This window comes from Podarcis filfolensis, assembly GCF_964270895.1.
Source record: "Podarcis filfolensis genome assembly, chromosome: 8".
NCBI classification, from domain to species: Eukaryota; Metazoa; Chordata; class Lepidosauria; order Squamata; family Lacertidae; genus Podarcis; species Podarcis filfolensis.
This window is the reverse complement of record NC_139611.1, coordinates 17172042-17193975: the sequence shown is the minus strand read 5'-3', so window position 1 is coordinate 17193975 and position 21934 is coordinate 17172042. Positions and strand designations below refer to the sequence as shown.

The 21934-nt window shown below is 42.7% G+C and overlaps 1 protein-coding gene across 24 annotated transcripts in view; it reads right to left on the bottom strand.

Annotated features, from left to right (window-relative positions):
* RERE (arginine-glutamic acid dipeptide repeats) overlaps positions 1 to 21934 on the bottom strand; it is a 340184-nt gene that overhangs the window by 283404 nt on the left and 34846 nt on the right. The window contains exon 2 of one of the 24 annotated variants that reach the window (XM_083628429.1): positions 10279 to 10451. The exons of the other annotated variants lie outside the window; for them this stretch is intronic. The gene's annotated coding sequence lies outside the window, so the exon portion shown is untranslated. The remainder of the gene's footprint in view (positions 1 to 10278; positions 10452 to 21934) is intronic. 24 annotated transcript variants of the gene reach the window in all.

Below are 21934 nucleotides of genomic sequence, written 5' to 3'. Positions count from 1 at the left end.
TGCAGCATAATGATGAAAAAAAATTAACAGACCAGAAGGACCAAGCTACAGAGCAGTTACAGATACAAGTCCAAAGGGAAACAGGCAGCCAAAAGGTGGTGGCGCTCACACATGGAATCTATGAGATCTGCCCAAAGGAGGGGGAGAGAAATGCCACCCTGTATTTCAAATGTATACCTGGGGATGGAACTAATCAAATGCTCATTTTAGTTGAGCTCAATGATTGGAAAGAAGGCATACATTTTTTTTCTCCCTCTCTGGCCCGCTTGGAATACACTAAACACAGACCATGGTAACAGAGTGCAAAGGAGTGAGTGAGTGTGTGTGTGCATTAGTGGTATAGCCCACCTGCACACATTTATTGATCAACTGCAGTCATGCAAGAGACACTGCTGATTTGAAGCCATGGCTGACAAATGCTGAAAGGACGCCTCCAAGACAGACAAGGTGAGATGGTGGGGAGAAGCACCCTCTCCACATCAAACACAGGTCCCAAAGCAACCAAATTTGGAGGAGAGGCCACAGCTCAGTGGTACACCACATCTGCTTTGCTTGCAAGCCCCAGGTTTAATCCCCAGCACCTCCCGGGAAAAGGATCAGGTAGAAAGTGACAGGAAATACTTCTTCTCTTTGCCTGAGGCCCAGGAGAGCTGCTGCAGATCAGAGAAAACAATACACACAGGAATACACACATGGCCTGGCATAAAGGCAGCTTTCCATATTCTCAATAATAAAGTAAAAACAATTTAGACATTTTAAAATAAAATACAACAAAAACACAGATCAGATCTGTGTGTTTATATCCGGTCACCCGACTTTTAAAAGTTATCAATAATAATAAGATAACTCAGACCCAAACAAAGCTATGTAAAACTGAAAATGTTATTGTTTTGCCAGAGAACACAAAACAACCACCAGGAATGTACACCAAGGAGGTTCAAAAGCTCCAATTAATGGCTCAGTCACAATGGTTTGGGGTATGTTACTTGTTGGTAAAAGGAAGAATAGCAACCCACGCACAAGGTTGTTGGGAAGAGAAACAGCACGCCGTACCATTCTTTGTACACATTAATGAACTACCCACCCACCACATTTAACTTCCAAGTGGTTGGTTGAGCAACCACACAGTTATGACCCTCCCCCAATACCTATTTTGTGTCTGCTGTGTCTACCACATACTTAATGCAGAAGGCTGCTTATGCCAGATCATAAACTGGTTCCAGTTTGCCATAGATTCAAGAGCCAATGACACAAGCCTGCTGCCATCCCCCTGCCCAGATGAGAAGTTGCTTACCCCATCCCCTTGGTTCACAACAGCAGCAACAGGACCAGGGGAAGAACAAAATGACCACAATCTCCTCTCCCAGAACCCACACATTTTGCACTAAGCCAAACCATTACCTGACAACTGGGTCACTGACAGACACCTTAGAACCTGTTGTCGGGCAGAAAAGGCAGGATATAAATATTCCAAATTAATAAAACAAGTCAAACACATAGACACTAAACTCCTAAAGAGCAACTCAAACATCTTCTTTGCAGTAGTGTTCCCTTAATCTCACTGCAAGGACAAATCTTCTACTCATACAAGAATTTTCTGCCCTGCACTCAGCAAGCCCCCAGATTCTAGCCTGTTCTTTTCCTGCACAGGAAGTCAAGAACAAATGTATCTTCAGTGCATGACTTCACAGACACTCAAGCAGTAACCCAAGTCAACCTGTGCCCAGTTCTTACCAAGTACACCTGGGCACATCACTGTAAAATGTGCAGGAATTATTTTTGCTCAGATTGGTGCGCCACATTTTATGCTATGACATCATTTCCCCACCCCAAAATCAAATAAAGGGAAGAGTTAAGCTACATGCATACAATGGTACCTCTGGTTAAGAACTTAATTCGTTCCGGAGGTCCATTCTTAACCTGAAACTGTTCTTAACCTGAAGCACCACTTTAGCTAATGGGGCCTCCTGATGCTGCCGCGCCGCCCGAGCACGATTTCTGTTATCATCCTGAAGCAAAGTTCTTAACCCAAGGTACTATTTCTGGGTTAGCTGAGTCTGTAACCTGAAGCATCTGTAACCTGAAGCATCTGTAACTCAAGGTACCACTGTATCTACTTCCTCTCTCCCATTCCAGGGGTAACGCATGACTACATATGGGGGGGGGGGAGTCCAGCAGAGCTATTTTAGGAAGCTCAAGTAGGTCGGCTGTTGAGGGTAGAAGGCGACAAGCAGAGTACCCTAAGTCAAAACCATTCTTAAAAAATTAGTCCATTTACAGAAATAATGTCTTAATAACTGCAAGATAGTTAAAGTAAGGCACTGACACAACATTTTTTTTTTTTTTTTAGTAAAATCATAATGCTTTGGACCAAGTCTGCCTCACATGTTCTCATGAGTAATGTAGCTGGCACAAATTGTGTAAATAAAGCTTCACATTTTGGAAAACACTGCATTACAGTTCCCCAGACACTTTCCTTCAAATCTTTTCAGAATGAGAGTTTGGCATCAAAAGGAATCTCTGATCTTCTGTTTATTTCTCTCTTCTCATTGAGAGTGAAGGGAAGCTATGCATTAAGATGTGGCAGAAGAGAGCACTGCAAATCTGCTACTTAGGAGGCAAAATCCTTCCTTCATAGCTAGACAAATTCCAGTATCTGACAGCAGTACAGTGGGGATGGATTTATACAATTTGTGTGCATAGCTGTCTTTCCACTGGAACCAGTATTAGAAACTGGGATAGAAAAGCTAGGAGCCAAATGGCTCCCAGGACATGGGTTGTGGGGCACCAAAACAGAATGTCTAGTCGCCATGGGGGGTAGGGGAATTGGCAACATTTTTTATTTATTATTTTGATAAACATGAACTAATACACAATTCACGTAAGAGACACATTCTTGTGATCACATTTTTATCAGAAATTGTTAATACATGTTTAATTTGGTGTTTACAATAAAAATATTGGTACCATACTTTAGTTTTCAAAACACTCTACTCTTTATTGTTAAACTCCTTTACATATTGTCTGTGCTTAACATATACTTTGAGGCTTCAAAGCACATACACTACAGTAATCCCTGAGTGTCAGTCAGGTGCAAAAAATGGCACCCAGACTTTTTGAGGTCCTTGCAAATGGAGAAACTTTGGGTGCAAAATGCACCTGGCACCTTGCTAATTTTGAACCCTGATTGGAACACATTAATATTTTCCCCTTCCTTGAAAAGTTGTTGACTAATGCTTGCTCCATGTCACTATAGTGTTGTCAGAACAACTGTAAGGCCTTAGTACCACAAGAGTTAGCAACCTGACAATAAAATAGCATTAGCTCACAGATGGGGAAAAAGAAGGCATCTATTGCCAACTGCCAATTCTTCATGAATTCTTGATGTAAAGGTAGAATAAAGTGCTCCGATGTCATGAGCTAAGGCTACACTGCTTCAGACCAGCAGCAAAAGGCTGGGTAAGAGAAAGAGAAAATCTCAGGAGAGTCCAACCCCATGAACAGACCTGTGGAAATACTTTAGGAAGGTCCACAGGTCAGCTCAGAATAACTAGTTGCACACCTGGCTTGCCAGTAGTACATGTGAAAAGGCTCTAGGAGTCTTCGTAGACAACAGGATTAACATGAGTCAACAGTGTGATGCGGCAGCACAGAAAGCTAATGCTATTCTAAGTTGCATCAACAGAATCACAGTATCCAAATCAGGGGAAATAATAGTTCTGCCTTGGTGAGGCCAAACCTGAATAACTGTGTCCACTTCTGGGCACCACAATTTACGAAAAGGCTGCCTGTCACATGGAGGTTGGATCAAACTTGTTTTCTCCTGCTCCAGAGGGTAGATCCCGAACCAATGAATTCACATAGCAAGAAAGGAGATTGCAACTAAACATCAGGAAGAACTTTCTGACAGTAAGAACTGTTTGACAGTGGAATGAACTCTCTCAGAATGTGATGGACTCTTCTTCACTGGAGGTTCTTAAGCAGAGGCTGGATGGCCATCTGTCATAGATGCTTTAGTGGAGATTCCTGCATTGCAGGGGGTTGGACTAGACGACCCTTGAGGTAACTTCCAACTCTACAAGTCTATGATTCTATGTATTGCATGTACAAGATCTCAGGCTCAATTCCCAATATTTCCAGTTTAAAGGATCTTGGGAAGCAAATTGATCACAAGGTCTCTGCCTCAGGTTTTGGACTGACATTGCCAATCAGAGTAATAAATTACTGGGCTATGTGAAGCAAACGGTTCAGTATATAAGACAGCTTTGTGTGCTTTTATAGTGTGCATTTTCAGCCACACAATCAAAAAGCAAGCTACCAATATCCAACATAGAATTCAGATAAGGGAACACAGCCAAACTCACCCCAACAACAGCTGAACGAAGGTTTGCGTAACAACAGAGAAAATATTTTTTAATTTTATTAAAAAACGTTCTGCAGAAAGAAAGCCTGTGGATCATAACACAAAATTGGATTTTTCAATAAATCCCCCATCAGAGGAAGATGCATGAAGCACTGACACAAAATGCCTGCTTTTTGAAACAAGTTCCAAAGATAACATTTTTCCCCGATGAAAGCAACTGATTACAGACGATAAAGCCCAAACTGAAACACATGTGACTATCAAAAGGGACATTTACTGAAGAACAAACACCCCCTTATTACGAAAATATTTAAACATTCGACATGGAATTCCAAACAAAAAGAAATTGGAATGGGGCGGGAGAGAAGTAAAAAGCAAGTGAATACCTACAGATGGTGACAGATTTCTGCCAAAACAACAGCAGCAGTGAAGCACAGCAAGGAGTGAACCAAGTTATATATCCATATGAGAACCATTTGGGGGTGGAGGGGGGGAATGAAGTGTGCCATCTTTACCAGGACAATATAAAACAGTTCCACTCACTAGCTAAGAACATCTGGTTTGTCTCAGACTGCTTTACACCAACTGGAGTAAAAGCAGTTTGTTCCTCTGCCACCTAGTGGCTACCTCCAACCATGCAGTTCAATCCTAAACCACACTTGGGAGAATTATTAATAATATACTAGTCCATGGGTAGGAACACTAAGGCCCAGGGGCCAGATCCGGTCCAATTGCCTTCTAAATCTGGCCCACAGACAGTCCGGAAATCAGCATGTTTTTACATGAGTAGAATGTGCCCTTTTATTTAAAATGCATCTCTGGGTTATTTGTGGGGCCTGTCTGGTGTTTTTACATGAGTAGAATGTGTGCGTTTATTTAAAATGCATCTCTGGGTTATTTGTGGGGCATAGGAATTCGTTCATTTTTTTTTCTTTCCAAAATATAGTCCGATCTCCACAAGGTCTGAGGGACAGTGGACCGGCCCCCTACTGAAAAAGTTTGCTGACCCCTGTAACTAGTAAAAGAAAAACAATATGGAGCCTTAGTTTCACCTGAGAACGTAAGAGGATTAGACCAAAGGCCCATCTAATCCAGCATCCTTTTCTCCAACTGTGGTGAGCTAGATGCCACCAAGCAACTCAGGGCATGAAGACTTTGGATGGCTTTCAAAGAGGATTGGACAAATTCATGGAGAAGAAAGCTACTAGCCACAATGGCTATGTTCCACCTCCCAAGTCCTTATTTTATCAAAATTCAGCCTCAGTTTATTAATCCCATCCAGCCCAACATAGCTTCCAGACACCATTTCAGTTCCATCTACTTGTGGGAGTGGACCGACCTGCATGGAGGAGTCAGTTGCAGCTAACCCAAACCTCACCAGGGAGTGAAGCGTGCATGTGTGTCTGCGCACACACACTACTGGATCCTTCCCAGTCCCCTCTAGCAAAAGCCAGATCTAGAACATGATCTGCAGTAATTGTCAGTGCACAACATATTGTGACAGCCCCATAGCTGTCATGGCAGCCATGAAGTCCTGAGCTGGCCCAGATAAGGCAGCATCAGCATAGATATTGAAGTTTGCCCAGGACTAGTGTCCTTGGATTCTCCAACACCGTACCAGAGATTGCTAGCTCTGTCAGGTAAGCTATTGGACATGTTTTGCCTTTTCTCTTGTCATTTGTCCCCAGAACTTGAGTACTCAGAGATACACTGCCTCTGGACAAGGAGGTTTCATTTAGCCAACATGGTTATAAAAATAGGACTTGCACCACAAACAGCCAATTCCACTAAACTGTCATTCCAACACTTTTGTTCCTACACCGGTCAGAGTCACAAGAAAATGGGACCTCTGCCTTACAAAAGATTCAGAGATAACATTCCAAGCTATTGTAAATAAGGCTTCAAGGAGTTCGTTAGGTTGGGTAACAGTTGTATTTCTCAGTATCACCTCAGTACAACCGCCTTGTCCTTGATTAGGGTATTGACAGACAAACTGTTGAATTTTAATGCTAGTGTTTTGTCAATAAGTATTCACGTACGCTTCACAAGTTCATTAATAATCCATTAAGGAGACCTAAATTAAAGCTTGGCAGGAAGGCAGCTTCCCTGGAAAACAAAAATCAGCCTCTCCTAGGCTGGCAAGAACTGCATGTGCCAAATGTGGCGTATTAAGATGTGAATACACATTTCTAAAAAGGTTATGCACTCAAACTATTTCAGCCTCCTTAATAAAAGGTATCATGACACAGCTGCAGAAACCACACATTAGGGTACCCATTTCACCTATGTTTTAACCCAGGGTTTCATCACACTACCTGGGGTTAACTACGAAGAAGGCGGGGGAGAGCACATCTTCACACAGCGTAAAATCAACTTCCGGAATTCATTACCACAAGGAGAGGTAATGGCCACCAGCCCAGATTGGCTTTTATGAGGAGGAGGATTAAACAAATTAGGAACGCAGGAAACTGGCTTTTACCAGATAGGGCTACTTGCCCACCTAGCTCAGCATTTTCCGCCCTGAGTCGTGGTGGTTCTTTGGGCTCTCAGGCAAAGAAAGGTCCTGATTTGATTTCATTAATTCTTCAAATTATATCCTGTCCTTCTTCCCGAAGGAGCCCAGGGCATCCATCACCTGTTCTGATACATCTGTTGAAGCGGACTATATAGCCCACGAAAGCTGACACCGTGACAAATTTGCTAGCCTTTAACAGACCACAAATCCTCTTGGTTGCTTTTGCTGCATGAGGCAAACATGTGTGACCTGTCCTTTTAAATGCAAGCTCCAGGTGCTCTGCCCCATGGAATTCAAATTATGAAACCATATCATGCAATACAAGAAATAAAAGAAACAATTAAAATGCAATTAAAAATCAGTCTGAATATTTAATGCAGACACGCACGTGGGAACGCTGGTGGTCAAGGGGCCACAAGATTCCACAGAAGCCTCCAGGAGTGTTTGACAAGTCAATCAAGGAAAGTGAAAGCAAGGAGGGGAGGGGATAAAAATTGAGTAGACGCAGTAGCAACCCTAGGAAGCTAGCTAAACTACAATCAGCCTCCTCCTTTGATTGTAAAACATTAGTTGATAAGAACGGTTAAGGAACAAGATCCTAGCTGTATGCAATTCAGAAAGAGAGCGAGAGAGAACAGAACATCTGTTCTGTCAGCAGCAATGATTGTTCCATTTCCCACCCCCCTGAGCTTTTGAGGGCTAATTCAAGGTTCCTGTCTGGATTTATGCAGTTACAAGATCTAAAATATGTGGAGTTATTTTTGGCAGAAAGGAAGCAGGGAGGGGGAAGGGGGGTGGAGAAAGAGACCAACACCCACCTGCTGCTGTCCTTGGAACTTTACGTTCAGGTGTAAGGAAGCATCTCTTGAGAGTTTTCACTTCCACAGAAAAGCGTTATGAACTGTAGCTACCCCAAGAGCAAAGAAGAATAAAACAGTTTGGGGTTTTAAGGAGAAGGGGTCAGTTACACATATTACAAGTTCATCATGACAAGGTTGATAAGGTTTGGAAAAAGGCAACCAAAATGACCGAGGGGATCTGATAGAGCAAGTCCTGCATGAAAGGCAAGCAAGCGGAGACGTGATAGATGTTTATAAAATTATGCATGAGATGGAACAAGTGGATAAAGAAGTTTTTCTTCCTCTCTAATAATACTATAGAACTCATGGAAATCTAATGAAGCAGAATGTTGGAAGAGTCCGGACAGATAAATCAAAGTACTTCTTCAGGCAGCACATAGTTCAACTATGGAACTCGCTCCCACAGGAAGCAGTTATGGCTGCTACATTGGATGAGGGGCTGAGAAAAACCTTCAAGTGCTGCTACCAGTCAAAGTAGACTCTATTGGGATGCATGGACCAACACTGACTCAGCTATACAGCTGCAAATAAAATGTTTAAGTGTGTTGTAAAGTGCAATATACAAATGTGCCACTAGATGGCAATGGTGAGCTATGGCAAAGTCTATATATATTTCAAAACTTTTTTTTAAAAAAAAAAAGCATTTTCACAGCATTTTTTATGCATGTGTAGATTCCACCTAGGTCTGACCAAAGGCTGCTTCCAGTTTTCATGGGCCTATAAAACTTTCAGGATTTCTTTACAGTGGTACCTCGGGTTACATACGCTTCAGGTTACAGACTCCGCTAACCCAGAAATAGTGCTTCAGGTTAAGAACTTTGCTTCAGCATGAGAACAGAAATCGTGCTCCGGCGGTGCAGCAGCAACAACAGGAGGCCCCATTAGCTAAAGTGGTGCTTCAGGTTAAGAACAGTTTCAGGTTAAGCATGGACCTCCAGAACGAATTATGTACTTAACCCGAGGTACCACTGTACACAGCTCAGGATTCCAAGGGCTCTGGCATGTATTTCCACTTGTGAATCAGAGCAATAGATAATAACTCTGTGACTGATAGAACACTCAAGTTTGCAATATGCAAGATCCATCCTGTTTTCATTCCCGCACATTTACTTGCAATATTTACCTCAATGGTTTGCTCCTATGAACAGAGCTTTGTTTCGAAATGGCCTTTCAAATGGTTCACTGCTGATTAACCCATTTTCATGCCTTGAAGAGCTTGATTCCTATTAGTGCAGACCGCAATCTGCACATTGATTTTTTGCCACAGTCAGGATCTGGAGAGGGGGGTGGAGGGAAAGGACCACCACCAACAAGAAAAAGCAGCTTTTCAAATTAAGTTGCTACCCACATTGTTGAGTTGAATAGTCAGCGTTCCGAGAACACGATAAGCACGCAAAACCAAATACGCCAGCTATATACAGACATGTTTCTGCATTTTAAAGAACTGAGAAGAGAGACTGGGGGGTGGGGTGGGGAGCAAGAAGAGAAGGAGGAATGTGCCAAGCACAGAATCATAGACAGTTCTGCTCTTGTTAGCACCGTTGATAAAAGGCTACAGTGCTTTCAAAAGGATTCAGAATTAGAAACAGACTCTTTTCTAGCTCTGAATTACCATCATTTTGCTCCATGCTAACCCCCACACAATGGGACCAAGCTTCTCAAAAATACATGTCTCAAGCTGAAATGGCCTAGCAGGCTTCCACACACTCCACACCCCCTTTAAAAAAAATAAAATAAAATGGGGCTTTTATGCCAACAAATCTACACAGTTCTTGCCTGACAGCTTTCCACCAAGTTTTGCTGCAAATCAAAAGGTTTTATTTCATAGCCCAAAGCAAGTTTCGCCATGTTTAATATCTGACAGGGGAGAAGAGTTTTAATCTTCTCTCCAGTTGAAACAATTACCATTCCCAAGATCAGTCTTAAACTGGCAGTAAAAAAAAAAAAATCACTTATTTTACATTGTCAGTGAATATTAAAAAGAAAGAAAATGGCAGGCCGGTACTGAAAGCATGCCTTTAGAAAAACCATGACTTTTGCTTGATGGAAAAGGTGAGCAATTTTCAGTGCAGCAAAACCAATTTGTTAAAAAACCAAGAGGGCTCTGGGACTAGAAAAATTCCGGGTGCCTGGGTGCCTTAGCATCAAGAAATTTAAAATCATTTCAAGTCACCTTGGGGACTAGAGGCACTAAATATTCCCTTTCCCAGCGAGAGAAAAGAATATAAGGACAAGGTTCGTGAGCATCCTCCAGGTATATGCAGCATAATTAGCAAAAGTTTCTGTCCAGTTTTCTGCCTCTTCAACAGGGTGCAAAAGAAGGAAGAGTTGCACAGAAGAAAATGGAGAGTTGGGGCAGGAAGATGAGGTTGTTGCAGCGAGGAAAGAACATGCACAGCCATTTGTGTCCAAATGGCCACTCCCTACCAGCTTCCTTTGTATTTGCAAAAGCAGAGAGACAGGTGCCTGTAGCAAGTGAATGAGAGGTAGGCCTGTTTGGCAGGATACAGTGTACACCTGGTATGTAACTGGTTGCTTACCTGAAGGCTGCCTCTACTCAGCTGGAGGGGGACCATAGCCCAGTGTTCAAGCATTCAAGCACCTACTTTGCATTGCAGAAGGTCCCAGGTTCAGTCTCATATATCTCAAGTAACAGGTCTGGTGGAGGGGAGGGGGGGAGTCTTCTCTCTGAGACCTCAGATAGATCTGCTGCCTGCAAGAGTAAACAGCACTTGACTCCGCGGACCAGTCGTCTGCCTCAGTATAAGGAAGCATCATAAAGGATGGAGAGCTCATTGGCGGGGGTGGGGGGGTACAGAGAGAAGGGGTAGGAGATTAGTAGAAAAGGCTGCGGTAGGGAATGGCTTCATGTGTACCCTTCAGTCTCAAGACGCTCATAAGTCTTGAGGTTCTAAATTTAAGCCATCACAGGCCACATCTTGCTCGTGCTCGCAAGCTACAGTCATTTAGCGGTGAACTTCTTAACCCACCCAGGACCAGCAGCCTTGAAGAAAAGATGAAAGACACTGAGCCACTGTAAACAGATGTGTCTGTCATGTCTCTAAAACAGGAATTGCATCTGGCACGGACAGTTAATGTTTATATATATTACCCAAGGACAAAAGTCTATATAAAGCAGGCTTATATAAATAGGAGCAGAAAGAAAAGACACTAGTCTAAAAATATGACTTGGGCATTTAGAAAAAGGAACACGTTCTTCACAGTGTCTACGAAGCACAGAATTTTCTGTCGGGTAGAGTTGTTTTATTGCTAGGCACCAGAACAAAGTGGTGGGGGGGAGAGTTAAAATTGAAGGAGTTGCACTTTGCTCTTGGCGGGTGATATACCATATTTACCACCTAGGAGAGGGGAAAAACCATGCAGAGTCATTCTACACATCACCACTGGCTCCCCCTCCCCCCCCAAAGTCCATCTACTATCTTCATTATGTTCCACAAATGCATGAAAAAGCCCTTTCAGTATTTAAAGTGATTTAAGCCAGCGAGAAAAATTCCAGTGCTGTGCTTTTAGAGCCACAATATTTTTCAAAGCCTTGCTGCGGAATCCCCTAGAGCTTAATAATTAAGACATATGGCCCGGAACCGGTCTCCAAGCCAAACCCAACGGCATTCACTCAGGGCTGGGTTTTTTTTTTTAAGATGCCTTGTGGTCGGAAGAAGGAATGTACATCAAACTTCCACCACCTTTAAGCACTGGAATGCAGGAACCTCTGTGAAGGGAGCAACAGAGTAGGGCTGCCATAGACGTTGCTTTGTAGCACCCTCTAGAGTCTCCTTCCAGTCATTTCATGAAAGCCAGAAATATTTGCTAGCAATGCAGTATGGACTGATGTTTACAGTGCCCTTTGGCAACTTATTGAAAAAGGCCTTTGAAACAAAAATGCAAGCCACTATAGTTATGTTCCAGGCAAAATGCATCCCTCATTCAATCACCTAGTGGGGGAAAAAAAGATATTAAAAAGCTTCCAAATGGGAAGAAGGAAACGGAGCCAAACCAAAAAACACAAACCAACTCCACATGTGTTGATATCAGTTTTCAGTGCCTGGAGCGAATTTTGGCTTCTTCAATCAGCTATTAGCACTTTTAAAGCGGGTTTTTGGACATTACTCAATCTGCAGAGGTAATTACCGAAGGTGCCTTTCAAAAGGCGCTTACACTAAGGCTGTAATTCAAACTCGGGGTTCCAGTGACAATAAATCACCAGAATATGACTATTAGAATATAACTGTGTTGAGCAAATTCCTTGCTAGAAGTTACTTTTTTTTTTTACTGTACACAAAAAGTAACTTCTAGGAAGGAATTTGCTCAATACAGTTACATTCTAATAGTCATATTCAAATGATTTATTGTCTTGCTAACCATACTTTTAAAAACATATTCCCCTTCTTTATTTTTACTTCCAAGTATTTTGGGAAGCTGTTCTAAGCACATGAAGTAGTACAGCCTACTAGGGCACACACAGGAACATAGGAAGTTGCCTCGTACAGAGTCAGGCCATCGTTCCACATAGCTCAGTACCGTCTACATTGACGGTAAGCAGACAAGTGAACACTCCCAGTGTTCAGAGTAGAAAACGAGTCCCATTCAATCCCTTTACCCATCCTCATCTTGATTATCTGTAAAAACAGCAAGCTTGAGTTGCCGGCCTTGCAGCTCATGTACGTGAAAATGAATCACTATTGTGGCTTGCATGTTCCAAACCATATTTAGTAGGACAGGTGTGTGCTGCAAGCATGCTCCCATGCTTAATTTATCCCCTCCCTTCCATGCTTTGCACACAGTTATAGGCCATTTGCATTGTCGCTAGCCATGGTTAACGCTAACCAAGGTTGCCCTCATAATGTCTGAAACCACTTCAAACCCTGGTTTCAGAGCCACAAATTACCAGGGCAATCCTGATTAGTGTGAATGTTACACCTTGGCTAAAGTGGAGCAGAGGAAGAAGGAGAAAGTTCTCATGGGAAGGTGTTAAAGAGAGTATACCACAGACTTTTTCATCTTCCAACCATGGTTGGGATATTAGCAACATTACATCTGTACTGGGCGTGGAGTGCATCCAAAAATATTTAGACAAAAATACATAAAAGCTATGGTATGTGTGTGCCTGCATAATTCTCCACGTGATTAGTGTGTATGATTTGATTAATGTGTTATTTGGATGTACCCTTGAACGACAATAGATGTATTCATCCCAACACAGTAAGTTTATTCTTCAGCTGGATGTTAAACGCCATGCAATACAGAAGCAGGATGTTCGGTTTCTTAATTCCCAGGGCTAGAAAAACCTGAAGCACTGCAACATAAAAAGGTTCAAGGCAGCCCAGATTTTACAATGCAAAGAACACATATTTCTAAACTGACTTTCTATTTAAAGATCAACATTGAACACCCGTAAACTAAAACTGCTAACTACATGGTAGTTTATCTTACCAAAGTCATGAAAAATCAAATATTATACCGCACTGCTCAATAGGAAACTAAGCCGCCCACAGCTGAGGCCTGTCCATCTTCCCTGTTTTTATGTCAACTTTCCTTACTCAGTCACAGCCGTTGAACCCTTGTCATGCTAACCGTCTTTGCGAGCATTTTATCACCATCTCAAGTCAAAACACTCACTCACTTCGACATTCATGTCTAAACTGAAAACTCCTTTCTGGCTCTGTGGGATTTTGCTGAGATGTGCAGAAACTGGCTTGCCAGAGAAGCAAGTGGAAATTGCAGAAGTGGCCCTTCCCCACATTTCTTGCCAATCTTTAAAAAGCAGCGTCTGTTACTGGATGGGCAGCTTCTCTGCCTCAGATCTCCAGCACAGGCCCAATAATTTCAACCTGTCCTCTTTAAAATTCAACCTCTGAAGGTTACCAATGACTTTCCATTATATCCTCTTTTTTGCCACCTGGATTTCTCACCCTTGTATCATGTGCCAAAAATACAAAGAGGCACTGTAACATTTTCAGATATTCCTTCAACATTAATTCTTTAAATCACTGTAAAATCCAGCTTGCTGACCATGATGCAGTACTATTTAGAACTACACCTGCCACGGGAGCCATATTGCTGAAAAATTACTTGCCAATATGCCCTGCCCTGTGAGCAGTGTTATTTACGTAGATTTTTTTTAAAAAAGCCATCCTCCTGTAATAGGGAATGAAAAGGAGGGGAGAGATTCATCAAGTACTATTACTGTGTAATCCTCTTTCCTGAGCTGCAGCGTCTTCTAACAAGATTGTGTAGCTTTCACATTGGATCAGCAAGACTGTGACCTCTGCTGGTAGTTTACAATAACCAATATTAACACCAGAAAGAGGGAAAGCTTGTGCACAAATCCTCCATGGCCTGGTGGTCACAAGCAGAGAAGAGCTTCTGCTGTTGTGTGTGTGGCATTTTTCTTAAAAGCGTAGGGAGGCATATGTTTCCGGAAGACCACCCCACAGCGCACCCAAGTGCAAATTATTAAGCACCAGGAAAGTGCTAGCCAGCGTGTCAGATGGCATGTCTGCATGTGGAAGGAGGGAGTGTTTGCAGCAACCCAGTGGTGACCTTTGCCCAATGGGACTGTTCGGGTGGAAAGCAGAGAGGGCAAGGGTAGGTGGAGCCAGAGTGAATTATAATTAGAGTGAGAGCCAATGAGAGGTGGAGCTAATTCTCATTCTCCCCCCCCCCCCAGCCCCATTCCTGCTTGAGTTTTTCAAGAGCAAAATGAAGGTAGAAACTGACAACCAAGGCTACCCCACTCCAGGGCTGATTATAAGGTGAGAAGGCAGGTGGGGTGTGGCTTGGGGCAGTGCCCCACTCTAATGGAGCAACCTCCATTGCAACAACCTCACAGAGTGTAATGTTCTCTTCATGAACTCTTTATACAGACACACACTGAACGCACCGCATGGGATCTCTGCCAGTGAGGATCAGGTCATCCACCATCAGCAGTGGAAGGCAGATTTTGCTGCCTCCACAACCAGTATCTCCTAGTTCAGCAGTTTTGTCCGTGGGAATAAAAGGGAGTAGCTAAGAGCTACACTGTTGAGAGGAATGAATCTACTCTCTCCCCACAGATTGGTGCCTGTGACCAAGCACCAAACCTGCTCCTAACAGCATGGTGCCATCTTGGATTCCAATTTTCCCTCACTCTGATAGCCATATATGAAGCTGCCATTTATAGCACACATTGGACTATCAGCCCATGTAGCCTAGGATTATTTACTCTGGAGCAACATTATGGGAGGGATGTTTCCAGCTGCTACATCCTTTTCCCCTTGGAAACCTTATAAAAAGCTGCTGCATGAGAGGAACTGTGAGCAACATCATGGGAGGGGTGTTTCTAGAACTAAGGTGAAACTGGGAAGCTCCCTTGTTATTTTTTTCTGGCATGAGTAATCTTGTTCTTTTTACAGGACTGAAATGTGGTTTTCTGTGTTTTTAATTTTTTGTTTTGCTATGTTACGAAATTGTTACTACATTATTATTTTGCAATGTTACTATGAAATTGTTTTCACAGTGTTTGTTTCAAATGCATCCCTGTTTCTTTGTTGTAAGTCACTTTGAGTATGACTCTTTTGTGGAAAAGAGGCAGAGAAAAAAAATGAATGAATGAATGACTGCCACTAGCTCTTCAGGGCCTCAGGCAGAAAGGGTTCTTTCCCTACATCACCTGTTACATACCTGGAGACACCAGGGGATGAACCAGGGATCTTCTGCATACAAATTGTGTATTCTACCCCTGAGGTATGATCTCCCCTTAGCATGGCAGCATGTTAGGAGCTGTCTCTTAGAGATGGACTTTTGACTCTTACCCTACTCATACATGCCACCAGTGGTTCAATTTTGCTTCAGCTGATTCCAAAAGTGTTAGCTGGAGAAAACAAGGTGATGGGTGGAAGAGAAAGGAGATATTGAAGCTGAGTGCCTCTATACCTAAGAGCTCTTTATGATTCAGCCAAGGAGAACGACAGCTTTGACTCCAAAGTAAAGCTAACAGCTCTGCTCATGCACCTTACATTTGAACAAAGCCATATGTTGAGCACCTTTCATTTTCTCTCCCCTTCTGCCAGTTCTGCATTCTGCATAAAGAACAGAGGAAGCATCCTGCTGGATTGAACCAAAGGCCTGTTCCCCACAGTGGCCAATCAAATGGCTCAGGGATGCCCACAGGCAGGGCAGGATGGCAACAGCCCTCCCACAACATTATTCATAAAAACATAACAAGAATCCTGCTGGATCAGGTCAAAGGCCTATCTAGTCTAGCATCCTGTTTTCCCCACAACAGCTGGCTGGATGCCTCTCCTGTGAAGCCCACAAGAACACAGAGTCCCCTGCCCGCTGCTGCTCCCCAGTAACTGGTATTTAAAAATGCAACTTGGACTCCTTGGTTTGGGCATTTTTAAGGGGGGGGGAGGCCTAAAAGGCACTTTTAGTGCCAAAATGAGTGGTTCACCCTCTGCCCCTACATCTGCAGGTGGAAAGTGAACTCCTCTGCTCATTATTGCCAAATCGAGGTGTTACCACTGTATTTTAAAAGATCATTACAGAACCCACGGCACTGGAATTACCTCAATATTAACCTGGAATAACATTTCGTAATACAATTTTTGATTCATATGGCTTTGCTTGGTTAATTTCAAAATGCTATATTCAGCACTCTGCAGTTCTGGGGGGAGAAAAGATCAATACCGCAATACAAAAAGGAGGCTGAGTGACCTTAAGTGCTGCTGTGTTTTTAAATTAAGATTTACCACCTAATGCTGCCAAGGCAGCCAAATCAGGTTTCAAAGGTTTCAATCAATGGTGTGAAGCCCACCTCTAAAATCCTTTGCTGTCATTAATGAAATGGAAGTGAAAAAACTTAACTCTCACTTACCGGTTCCCACCCTAAGATCCTGCAACAAGGTCCTTATCAGGCCTATTCAGGGGTTTGATATATATTATCCCACCCTCCCTCCAAAGCTGCACACATGATTCTCCCTTCTCACTCATTTTTCCCCACACAACAATCCTGAGAGGTGGGTTTGGCTGAAAAATGCATGCCTGGCCCCAAAAAAACACATCTAAATAACTTTATGGCCAAGCAGGGATCTGAACCTGAATCTGTCTAGTTCTAGACCAACACAACACTGTGCTAGTTCTCAGTGATCTGTTCACACATCACATTAAACCACAGTTTAAACCACTATCAAACTATAAACCAAATCATGGTTCATAGTTATATTAGAATAAGCAGCATTCTGGTGTAAGTTTCCTTGGTGCCCCTCCCATGCTCCTGCTGCCATCGAACTGCAAAACAAAACAATGGAAGAATCTGGCTTCTTGTGTCACCTAACTCAGGCTCTTAGTTTCTCTCTCTCCAAACAAACCATAAGCTGTCAGCCAAGAAGAAAGCAATAAAAGTCAAATCTTAGAGAGAAAGTACAAGTCGAGATTACTATGGCACACATCAGGCTCTTGCTTGTTCTGTCTGCAGTTCAACAGGAGCAGAGGTGGAGTGCTGTGGGAATTTTTTAGCAGCATGTACCAGCACCTTGCTTGCCCACATGAAATCAGAGTCTGCCCAAGGCACATATGTGCACAGTGCCTGCTGTGATACCCTGGCACTTTCTTCTCCTGTCCAGATTCTAGTTCTTAAATCCTTCCAGAATTTATCATCATCTTAAGCCTTCATTAACCTAAAATAATTCTGCATGCTCTACAAAACATTTTGTCGCCATAATATTCATTGTCTTTCCCCACAGTCACCACTAAAAATACATTTCTTTCAAATATTTCCCCCAAACACTTAACGATGAACCTCACAGCTGTTCAAGAAGAGCCTATTGCATTCTCTAGTGTTAACTGGTTAAAAAAAAAGTCCAAACACATTTGCGGGGGGGCGAGCGGGCAGCATGCTGCGAGGTCCCAAAAGGAGCCACCCCCTTGGGAGCTCAGCACCATCTGCCACTGTTACTATTAGCACAACACAGTTTCCACACAGTGCCTCAAAGAGATACAAGGGATTGGTTTGTTATGAAGCAATCTCCACACCAATCTCCCAAAATATGCATCTGGGATGCTACAGAAATACAAGACGACTATATCTGGATCAGTTTGATATCCTCCCTGCCTTGAGCAGTGGGAAACTGCAGGCAGCTTCTTCCAGATCAGATAATCTTCAGACACAGAGAACTAGGCATTTATGATTACTTTCTAATAGTTTTGAGAGGTGCACGTTCAATATACCTTACAGAAGTGCAACAGCCAGCACACAAGACAGTGCTAGTCCAACAACATTACCGGGGTCAACCCCATCTGCTCCAAGCAAAACATAATCAAAACTGTTTCTCCCACAGAGCTCCCTGGGTCAGATGAGGCAGGTAAGTGCAGCGTTAACCCTTTATGCCAGAGTGTAATTTCCAGATAGGTTGGATCAAAGAAATCCCTATGACTATGTTCAGCCTCCACTGTCAAAGGCTGTATGCCACTGAATGCCAGATGCTGGGAATCACAGGTGGAGAGAAATGTTATTGCACTCAGGTTCTGCTGGCAGCCTTCCCAGAGGCAGCCGGATGGCCACTGAGACAACAGGATGCTGGATGAAATGAGCCTTTGGCCTGATCCAGCAGGGCTAAACAGTCTTTATTCTATATTAGGCAGCTTCAGCAAGATCCAATGGGTAGAGTACCTCTGGCAGCTATGCAGGATTTCCTTATAGTAGATATAGTACAGATTCCCTGAAGGTAAAGTGCTTGAGCCACTGCAGTACAGCATATGCTACAACGGTAACCAATGCAATGTCCTCCAAATCTTGCTGGGCTACAACTCCCATCCTTCCTCATCACTGGCCATGTTCAGAGGGGCTGATGGGAGTCCAGCAAGATGAGGAGGGCATCAGATTGTCTAAGCCAGGATATAGGATATCCTACCTACAGTTCTCACCTCTACTTCTTCTCATGACTTCTGATCTATGCTGTGCTTTCCTCACTGCCTCCCTCCCCTCTTTAAATCACACAGCTTGTTATCTTAGTTTTCAAAACAAAAGGCACCACTTTACCAAACAGCCTACCACACATTGTCACTGATAGTTTTTAAGTGCTGTAGATTATGTTCATTTGGGTAATTAAAAGAGAGAGAGAGAGAGAGAGAGAGAGAGAGAGAGAGAGAGAGAGAGAAAGACTAAATGAAAAGGATTTACACCTATTCCTGGAGGAGCTCTCCCATCACCATCTCTCTCAGCCTTCCTTTAAAAAAAGAGGCTTCACAAACACTTCTATTACATGCTAAATCCCAACACAGTGTTTTCATCTACTGTGACAGACCAAAAACGAGTGTATACCAAATACCCAGCAAATGCCGCAAGTATTTCTTTTAATAAATTACCGGGGGAAAATGAGGGAGAAGGGAGAGAGGGAGAGGAGTATTGGAAGAAATGCTGCAAGCTAAGGGTGTATTGATGGGTACTGAATCCTTCAGGCATTACACAGTTCATGCAAGCTGATAGATCAGTATTACAGCAACCAGTTTCCGTCAAAGTCAATTACTCCAGGGACTTACTCGTGGAGGGCCGGCTTCTGTAGACACCTCCCATAACCGTCAAAGGCCACAGATGCTGGAGTGAAGAGGGAATATGGACAATCTGTCATAGCCAATTACCACCAATGTTTTATTAATGTCAGCGTACCGCCACGGAGCAAACAATAAAAGTCAGTTTGTTGGAAGAAATTACAAAAACAAAACAAAAAGCCCAGCCAGTTGGTTTGGAAGGAATCTTTCTGTCTTGCTCCATACTTACACACAATGTGCACACACATTTGATAGCCCTGAACTTCTACTGGCATACACGCAGAGAGAAAATAAAGTTTGACATGCCTAACAGCAAAATAAGCTGAGAAGGCCATGGGTAACATCCAACATCATCATTAAACCACTGTCTCAAGGCGATTTACACACAAAATAATTAAAAACACAAAAACAGTACATTTAAAACAAAACCTAGTTCTACTCAGAGTAGAACCATTGAGCAATGGGCATAACTCAGGTCCATTAATTTCAGCGGGTCTGATTTGAGCAGGATTAATGTTGTACACAACCCCTTGTCTACAAACTACTAAAGCATCTATTCTATTTTGAGGCAGTGTGTGTGTGAATCAAATTTTAAAAAATAAATCATAATCCTCTCTTTTTTTCAAGCTTAAGGTTTGCTGAAGCTTAAAGATTCTTAAGCATCCTGAAGAACACAGCTGAACATACAACATACGGGTATTTTATTTTATTTCATTTTATCAGTTATACACATTTGGTTTCTGGCACCTATGGATGGCTGCCCTTGCCTTGTGACAGAGTGGTGGTGCAAGATGCTTTGGTTTCATTTCTACATATGCACAAAATACGTTTAGACAAGAACCTGCAAAAGTGGAACAGCCTTTTCTCATCTCCCTTTATCCCCCTTCTTGTTCACTCTGAAAGTTCACCAGCTACATACACCTTTGTTCCTTTCTCTTATTCCCACCCTACATGATTTCTGTCTCTGATGTTCCCTTTCTGTGGAGCAGATAAAGCTGCAGTCCTAGGCAAATTTTGTTCTGTAAGACAATCCATAGCTTCCATCCCACAGCCCCATTTTATGATCCAATATTTTGCATTCACAATACATCTGCAATTTTCTATTCCCTTTAAATAAGCAAAACCATCAATCTTCGCTTTTTATCAGCAGGGGAAAAGACACAAAGTTACCGGTAAGAAATTGTGGTTGTGTGTTCCAGTGGTTTCAGAACATAAATGGTTTTAAAAAACAAAACAAAAAACAAAAAACAACAACCAATGACCCAGTTTGGAAATTACTAATAGCAAATGTTTTGATACACATTCAGAAGACCCAGGTATGTTCAGTCAAGAATCTTATCAATGAATGAGCTGCAAGTAAGTGGCTTTTTTTTTAAGTACTAGGGGCAGAAGGAAAGAGAAATTGTCATTCTCTTTACATAAGCAAATATTTAAAATGAAATGAACCTATTTTCTAGACAGCTGCCTGAGACATAAATATGCCAGGCCTTTTGTTCCTTTAACAAGGCCTCTTCAATTCCCATTATAGGGAAGGAATCAATATTTTATTCTGATTCAATGTGTAGTTCTTCAAATCAAGCTTTCAATTGTGGCCTGCTCTGGAGAAATGGGATTAGGGGAAGGAGAACACAGTTGTAAACAAATGCTTCAGTTGCATTGACAGTTGAGGGGAACAGCAGGGATCCCTCGCTGGGGCAGGCACCTCTTCCCCAGAGAAATCACCTTTAGTCGGTTTGAATTAATGAGAGACTTTTGAGAGCGACAACAAAATTAGCCTAGCGACGTCTGCTTTAAACAAAAACATGAATGCTTCCCCTCACCTCCCCTGCCCGTAACACAAGTTTGCACACACAGACCATCGAGTATATACTTGGATTTCAGTTCGTTCCAAGATCTGCAACATCTAGCATATGTCTTATACTCCCCTTGCGGTTTACGGATTTCCAACTGGTGATTATCTAAAGGGCTGTGTTTATTGAGCTGGCAATTTTACAGCCATTACAAAAAAAAAAAGAGGTAGGAAGCTCAGTAGAGCGGCATTCCAAGCTCAGCAGCCTATCAAAGTGAAGGAACATGCGGACATAAAGCCATCATGTTTTTGAGACATCTCTCCATTATCTTTGCTGGCTATACCTCTATATAGTGTTGCAATGACAATGTAACAACGCACATGAAAAGACAGGGACTTTTTGCCGCTGAAGGCACAACAGTGCATGAGGCTTGTTGAAATTAATGGGGAGTGAGTTACCACCACAATCATCCCTGCCCCTAGCACACAAATAAAATGTTCTTGGCTGTTCATGGCCCTTACTGATATTTAGTGACGCTCTAAAAAGCTATTACGCACATCCTCGCAAACTAATTTGTTGAGAGCTGGGTGCTTTACTAGCCAACCTATCCACACATCCCCATGTTAATAATTTGCTATATGCTGAAGAGCTGAAAGAAATGAAAACCTCATAAGAATTTACCTCCAGTTTTATGTAAACTTCCCTGCTAGGTTCATCTGGCGGTGACTGTTACTTGCCATAGGGTGGCAGGAGAGTCTTGTTAAGAACCAAGGGGCTTACTCACGTGGCAAGTGTGTTATGTGGTCATTTCCGTATGTGCTTACATTAATGCAACACTCTTAAGAACCTTCTTCTTCCA